Here is an 8,976-nt window from a genome sequence, read left to right as displayed (position 1 = left end):
AATATCTTAATTGTGCGGATCAAGCATCTCCGATCAAGGAAAAATATTACCGTCCACTTAATTTGTCGTAATATCCTCAGAGTCTAAAAACAATTGCTCGCAGTGACATCAGTTAATGAAATGTATGGTTCTGTAAAAGACTGCATTTGTTGTAAAGAATTAAATATCATATATCTTACGACATGCACTAAAGTAAGTTATTCAGGTTCCTAGTTTAATAAAGGACATTATTTGTTTAAAAGAAAACAGCCATTTGTTTTCTTTGAAACTTTAATTGGACTTATCGTTAATCTTGATAAAGTTAGAACATTATTTACACAACAATAAGAACTTGAATTACAAATTTCGGAGCGAATAAAGCTTTTGAAATAAATATATATTATGAACTATTTTATCGGTATAGGCTTATATAATTTTCTAAATTTTAGACCGAATCGAGTTTTATTAAAGAATATAAATGCAGTCTGTAAAAATATTTCGCTTTTTAATACTGAGTTAAATAACGAAAAAATAAATATTACCCCTTTTCAATATTATTTCCAGTTTCATAATTATTATTTTATTCTCATTAAGCCATCCTGTTTGCTACCGTAGAGTGATATTATGAATTTACACTATTATATACTTCGCACAAGTTTGTAATTAATCTGAGGCTGCAAAAATGTCTAAACGTTATCGAATAGAAATGCCGTATACGATTACACAACTTCATAAGAAAAACGTACTAAAAATATTTAACTGTGAATTTCAAACTCTATTTTCAAGCATTTCAATCAACTTACTGATTGCATAAAAACCATAACATGTAGTTCATAGTATAGGAAAACATGAAACAAAATGACTGACTGTTCGCAATTAATATTTCAGAGTCTTATCATATACAACTTAACATAAATTTCTTTATTTAAATCATTATAATAATAATAATGTTTTTAAATAATCATCATCAAAGGATGATTGTTATTAAAAAGGAAAAAATAAAGTTTTTAGAAATCTTCAGTTGCCGTTTAATTTTTATACATTTTCTTCACAAAGGAAATTTTTCATCACGGATTATTGCTCTCTTTCAATAAGATCTGTATTATTAACTTCTTTTCACTCCATGAACATGTCCAGTAGCGTCTTACAAATCTACTTTCTCAACGATAAATTTTATTTTCAAGTAAGCGCATTAGTTTGAGACAAAGTTATTCAGGTAGAGAAATTTTTACGTTTAATAAATCATTATGTTTTTTACTAAGCACACAGCCCCAGTACTGAGTTATGCACATACAATTTTAACTAATATCCGTATAATATCAGAAACCGCATGTGAAAAAGTGTTTATGTAAGGGTACACTTTATTATGATTTGTAAATTATTTTCAATTTCAAATATAGGTTTCTGCATTAAAATCATACGAGGGTGATCAGGGATAGTAAAATGTGGCAAGGAAAGCTAAATGATATACATTTAAAAGAATGTTGTTTTTATTGAATGCATAATAATTAGTCCACACAACTATTAGATGTAAACAACGCTACTTCATACAATACTGCACAGTAAATTATAGAAATATTATTTAAAATTCCATCATTCATTACGACATCATTATATATCATGTATTTCCACACATAAAAGATGTTTATTGGAATTTCTTAAATAATTTAAAAGGAAAAGAATTCCCCTCCAAAAAACCTTTCCTCTTTATATTTTGGGAGATAATTCAAGACAAGCAATGTTGGTTTTTAATTAAAATTCTCTTTCTTATCTTATTTTGAATTTTATTTGTTTTTAAAAAAAAAAAAAAAAAAACCATCAATGCAAAATGTAACATTAAAGAAAAAAAACAGCATTTGTTTTGAGTGGATTTGGAATCACACTTTATCGGTCTCGAGAGCAATCCGACGCAAGCCCCTCTTCTTCAAGAGCAAAAGAATTGTAGGAAGCTTATGTCTATGTCCTCGAAATTGATATAATTTCATTCAAAAGCTATAACAAATTAAAGTGGCTTTTGCCTATTTTTAAATTATTCATACTCTTTATTACATTCAAACAAATTCCTTTTGAAGTTAACGTAGTTCTGGTCAAAAATTACCGAACAAACAAATTAAAAATTTAAGTTCAATTCAAGTAATAATTTAAGTTTTTAAAGTTAATTCAAGCAAGTTAAAAAAATTGAATTTTTTTAAAGTGTTGAAACTGGATATTTATCTTGTAGTAACTGAAATATCATTTAAACTTCGAAATTAATTTACACATTATGCGTACGATATTAATCTGGTGATTTTCCACACATATACGTACACCGTATTAACAAAAGTGTTTACCCGGCCTTTGTTTCCGAAATCGTTGGTCATAGACATATACTTCTATTCATAAAAATGTGTTAAATGATGCAAATATTTGTGTTTATATCTATGTGTTTTAAATAAAAAAGAATGTTAAATTTACGAAATTAAACATTTCGTGCGCTCTATCGGTCCCTATACTCATGACTAGGAAAATGTGATACTCATTATAACGCAAAATATAAGAAGTTTGAATCCTGTACGACAAAAATTGACAAACATATCTGTTTTACTTTTTTTTTACTTATTACGTATTCCGCTCTTAGACACTACACGTGAAGGAAAGGACGCCCCGTGCGAGTAATGGCAAACCGCACATTGAGTTGATCAATGTTAACGAATTTTGCTTACTGCGCATGCTCAGTGTCGTACCGTTCGCGTGGGAGAAAATACTGGCGACTAAACATAAGCAACCTTACACAAGCCTTTTCGTCATGTAGGTCTCATCGACTGTTTACAATTACAGTACTACGGAAATTTGTTTGTTCTTAATTGTTGCTTCTTTTTCATTTCATTGTGGTTTATTTTGCTCATAACCATGATAATAATTTCTTTGACTAAACTTCAGTAATTTAAACTGGATTTATTCTTTAATTTGTTAAAGTGGAACAAATGGAATGTATAGTAAATAATCAGTTGCTTTTTTTCATCAGAAATATAATCAATATACATTCAGCTAAATATATCTTGTAATGTTTCCTGTTTTGTAATCCTTCTTAAAGGAAAATTTGCGTAGTTTACAATCGATATTTACACTCTAATTAATGAAGCAACTTACTGAGTAACAAGTTTTAAAACGACGAACTGTTTTACGCTCAGATAACAGAATATTAACCAGACACCGCATTTATCTTCTTTTAGAATTGTGCTAAAGTCCTAATAGCGCCAAATTCTCTTCTGAGCATGCGCAGTACGCAAAATCCGTTTAACATTGATCAACCGAATGTGCGATCTGCCATTAGGCGCCCCGTGCAGATCTTTTTATGGGAAACGGTCATGACCGGTCAGCGTCTTTTATCGCTCGGATGCTATTGGGCCCTGTTTTAAATTTCAGCATCAAGGGATGAACAAAAATTGTTGAGCAAAATATCTGCATTCGTACCACGGAGGCATGGTTGAAGGTCACGGAGGCATGGTACGAAAGTAGACGTGATATACATATGATGGCTGACTATTATTGGGGCATCGAGCGGGGATGTCCACAGTTAAATTCTTTAGAAAAAGCCATTAGCGAAAATTGTTGTCTTAATATGTATGTTTGCCGTTCGATAAAAAAAATACTATTTCTATGAAAAAAAAATGTATTGCAAAAGCTGTTTAAAAAACTAACAGTAGTATGTTTGGTAAGTTTTCCCTTTTCTTCCATTATATGCCTATTTTGTATGATTTTTGAGACAGAGAGTAGGAGAAATTATGACTTCTGGATAACAGCTGAGCTCCTTTCACAATTGAAATGCTATTGAATTAAGAAATAAAAGATCTACAAGCACTTTTATACAACACATGTGATCAAAAATTTAATTACTTAAAATCATAGCCTCAAATTATACCCCAAAATACAGCAAATAAACAAATGAAACAATACATTATCATGATAGCACACAAAAATAACAATGTAGTCAAACGGATTTGATTACTTGGAGAAATTTGTAACATTGCTCCCTAAGGACTGCACGTCTTCGGCACTGCCATCCCCGAGACCATCGAGAGTTAAATCTCATTACCGTCGTAATTTTAAATTATGTGTTAGTGCACTTAGATTTTTACATGTAGAAGCAAATTAAAATGCAGTAATTTTGGAGGGAATGTAATTTTAATGGGAAGTTTGAAAGTTCAGTCAAATTATTTTATATTAAAAGTGTTTTTAAATGCATGTTCCTTGCAGATTTCAAGCCTTCAAAAAATAATCTCAGTTTTACTTAAAATCTTATTTTTAAAAATGTTTTAATGTCCATATAGCATAAAATTGGACTGGGATTTTATGAACTATATTTAAAGAAAACTGGCATATGTACTGGACGTTAATTAGTTAAGAAGAGTTAGAACAGTGACAATGAAAATTGAAGCCGCGCTGTTACATGACATTTTGCGTCAGCTCTTGAGATGTTATCATATTATAAAACAGTAGCTTTATTTATCCTAACGCCAATGAAATCTTATATAATCAGTGAGTATTAGTAATAAAATAATACCTCTGGATAAATTTCAGAAGTATGCTAGAAAATTTAAATTTATCATGACGTGACATCCTTCGTGAAAACAACTTCGTTCAGTTATAAAATTTGAAACACTTGTATACTCTTTTACTGTAGTTGCAAAAGTTAAACTCGATGAGAAAATGGTAACACAGTAAAAGAATTACGAACGTCCCATTAATTCTAAAGTTTAAATTCGGCTATGTGGTTTATGGAAATTTTAAAAGTAAATACATATGTAAAATTTACAGAATAAAAGGTAACAGCGCTTTTTCGTGCATCTTAAATCTTTGTGTTCCATTAGTTCAATAGGTAAGTGAAGCTCAAATTTCTCAACTTCGGGAATATTCTAAATTACCAACTTCCTCAATTTACTAAATATTAAGACTAATTAATTTGATATGATAACTGTATAAATTAACACATTTAAATGGATAATACGATGATTATATTGTAAAATTAAATATTTTAGAGATATAATCTAAGCTATATTTAATAGCACTGCCGCTTAATGGGAAAAATATTGAATATATTTTCGATAGTGCTTGATCAATTAAGAGCTACAGCTGAAAACTGTTCAGTGTTTCTCTACAGATCATGTAAACATGGTTCATTATACACGCGTTTTGTTGTCCGGTTTCTGAAGTAGTATTACATTTCAGAAATATTAACATTTTGTTGATCAACTGCTTCATTTTCTTATAGCAGTTCAGGAATTTTTTGAACGTTTTCTTATTAGAAGCTTCCATATGCTGATCATCGCTAGATCCTTGTAAAAAACTGTAATTTGCATAACAGTATTTTAAATTATATACTTAATTATTTAAAATTATTGTACTTCTGCATTCTCTAAAATAGTATAAATTTTATTAAAAAACTGTAGAGCATATGTTATGTTACATTACATGTAAAATAATGAAAAAATACAAACAGTATTACTGGTAGTTCGGTCTGAGGTTCGAATCCCGCGAACGGGCTGGCTGCATGGGCGTTTTCGTGGTTTTCCCCATGTGTAACGTGTATACGAGCCAGTTTCCGTTAGAAAGTCCTCCACGAAGGCATCCCGTCCCTTAGGCAGATAGCTCTAGTGTGCTTTGCCGTATTCTCAATACACCATATACACCAAACTGTATTACATAGTATGTATTCGTATCAGAAATACTTATTGTAAACTCTAAAATCCGGTGTGTAGAAAAACAGGTCTTTTTGCGATGCTGGTCATCTAATGCTCATATCACGTCCTGTCAGTTTTCTTGAGATGCACAAAATCAGGTATGAAATGCTTTGTAGTTGATTTAAAAGAGAAATGCAATCCAGTTTGCAAGATAAATTTTTTAGCATTTACTCGAGTGTATTGTGTAAACTCAAACATTTAATTTTCAAGGAAGTGCCAGGATAACTATATTCTTAACAAAATTGTGCCTGTGTTCTAAAAGAAAGGAATAAAAGTTTAAACTAAAAGAATAAACACACACACACACACACACACATATATATATATATATATATATATATATATATATATTTCTGTATTTTAGAATATACATGCTGTTTTGTTAAAGAAGTTACAATAAAATAAGAGAAATGGAGCTAGATAACATTTCTCCTTTGTAACATTTTTCATTTCCCACACTTTTTATTCGCCTCACACATTTATCCTTTTATCATGATGGGATGCAAATTGTGAGTTAATGTAAAGAAAAAAAAAATAGATGCTTTATTCTGTGCATGAGAGATCCATTTTTATTGCTGTAGACACAAAAGGAAAAATGATGCTCTTACTCAGCTCAAATGCTTCTTAGAAGTTTGTACTTTTTAGATTGTACTGCAGTTAAAATGTTTTTTTGGGAATAGGTATCTCAGGCATGTCAATAATATTCATGTTTCAAAAGGTATTATTTGTATGTTTTCTGTTTTGTAATATATTTGTAGGATATTGATGTACTTTCTGTGAATTAACAAGGCAACACGTAAACACACGCACAGATTGCATATTGTTGCGTTTTTCTTTTCTGACACCAGTTGTTATGTTATTTTCTTCCTTCACGTTCGTACGGGGTTCGTGAGGATTTGGAGTGAATAATGACAATACTTTTTGATGAAGTATCGAAACACACTTTATTGGCAAGTATTGTCAGAACAGCTCCAAAACACGTTTTACAGTCGTCGATGAACAACTATAAACAGGCTGACACGATCAGAGACACAGCCTTCAGGTTATCAGGCTATCACGGTGGAGACAGCTTAACTGCAAAGCACCAAAGTACAGCACCCGACTCTGCTTTCCAGAATACAGCTCCCGACTCTGCTTGGTCGTTCTCGGAACTCCACGTACTTTCGAGACTCTCCAGGCTACAACTCGTCATGCACTCGACGACACACAGAGCAAAGCTCCCGACTCTTCGGTTCAGTCTTTCCCAGAGCTCAACACTCTCCCTGGACGATGCACTAACAGCGATACACTACGATACTCTTTCGGTGCACTCGACGACCCAATCGGCACTCGCTGCCCGGCTGTCAACTCGATCGACTCCGCAGGGATTGACTCGCTAGACGAGACACCAACTCCATACTAACTATCTCGCACTCCAGACGAGGCACTCTGACTCGTTCTCTCGATGAGGCACACTCTCGATACTAACTGACTGCGAACCAGCAGGGTTTATATAGCTTTCAGCTTGTGTTCGAGAACATTCTGGGATAAACCGGTAAGAATTCGTTCCAGAAGGTTCTCCATCCGTCCATGGGATATCGCCAATTTTGTCGCCAGATGGGCGATCTAAGTTTCAGACTGGAAATAACATAAGAAATTTGTAGCTCAATACATAGGCTACAAGAAAATAAAGAGATTTTAAATTTAAAAGCGGCTTACAGAAGTGGTATAAAATTGGAATATGAAAATAAGTAATGAAGTTTTATAGAATACGTGTTGATATTTTAATAACTTACAACACTGTTGGACATTGTGTTATTTAAAACATTGTCAATTTCCGACTTTTATTATTCTTATACATTATATATCTGTTTGATACTGTAGTCAAATCCCAGACAAAAATTCAACTTGTAGATTAGAGAATTTGTCTAGCTATAATTTAAGCCAGATTAATTTAATCTTTGCTCTCTTTTTTGTATTAAATTCTTAAGAAAGATTTATGCCCTTAGGTTTTTTACTAGGTATTCTTCAGTCACAGAGACAGAAATGGGTGTGTGTGTGTGTGTGTGTGAGTATGGCAAAGCATCGAGGGCTATCTGCCTAAGAGGAGGGATGCCTTCGTGGAGGACTTTCTAAGGGAAACTAGCTCGTATACACGTTACACATGGGGAAAACCACGAAAACGCCCATGCAGCCAGCCCGTTCGCGGGATTCGAACCTCGGACCGAACTACCAGTGTTCAGCGACTTTACCGCTCGGCCGCTGGTGGGCCCTCACAGACAGAAATGGAACTAATGACCATGTTCTTACAGCGTCCTTGCCATCTAAAAATAATTCACGAATTCTTTAAACTTACCATGGTTTCTATTGTATAGGTTAATTGTGAATCCTCATGAACTCAATCCGTGCCGATAATCAATAAACTAAATATAAATCGATAAACTAAATTAGTCATTCAGTCCTTTTTCTTCACAAAATACGCTTCAGTGATTTTAAGCTAATAGTGTGATGGTAAAATGATTGTGTTCGGCGATAATCTAATGTAAGTATTCTAAGCATTTTGAGAGAGTTCAGTAGGTGTGGTATTCAGTAGTGTAAATTCAGTAGTGTATATGATAACACACTATGATATTCGCTAGATTAGTTACAACAAAACGCACTTAAATAATGGGTGTACCCAAATAATAAAATAGATTTACAAGAGCGTAAACCTGTCATACTTCTTGAAGAACCTGTGTTGTAGATGATGAAAAACCTATAATAAACGATTTATATTATTTAATTTAATAATATACTAATCAAGCTAGATTAAAAGGCGAAAAATCTCTAGATTCAAATAAATTGCATAAACTATGATATTCGGGAGATTAGTTGCAACAGAACGCTCTTAATAATGTGTATATCCAAACTATAAGATGGATTTACCAGAGTGTAAAGCCATCATACTTCTTGAAGAACCTGTATTGTAGATGCTGCAAAAGCTATAATAAACGATTTTTATGTATTTAATTTAATAATATACTAATCACGCTACATTAAAAGGGGACAAATCTCTCAATTAAAATAACTGCAAAATCTCATTTCTTAATATATTGCAGTCTCTGAATGGAAAATTTCTGCGAAACTTTCTATCTTTCATAATAAATATTTTTAACTTCATAGCTTCGAAAGTCAATCGAAGTAAAATTATAAAATTCCCTTCCAGCTTTAACACATGAATAAACAGAGACATATAAATTGAATATGGTTAATCTTTACTTCGGGGTCCTTGTTCGGCCCAAGCATTGTTAACAATGAC

This window comes from Stegodyphus dumicola, chromosome 5, assembly GCF_044657685.1.
Source record: "Stegodyphus dumicola isolate Sdum_Otavi_A_Nest chromosome 5, ASM4465768v1".
In the NCBI taxonomy this organism is placed as follows: Eukaryota; Metazoa; Arthropoda; class Arachnida; order Araneae; family Eresidae; genus Stegodyphus; species Stegodyphus dumicola.
This window is presented reverse-complemented; position numbering follows the sequence as displayed.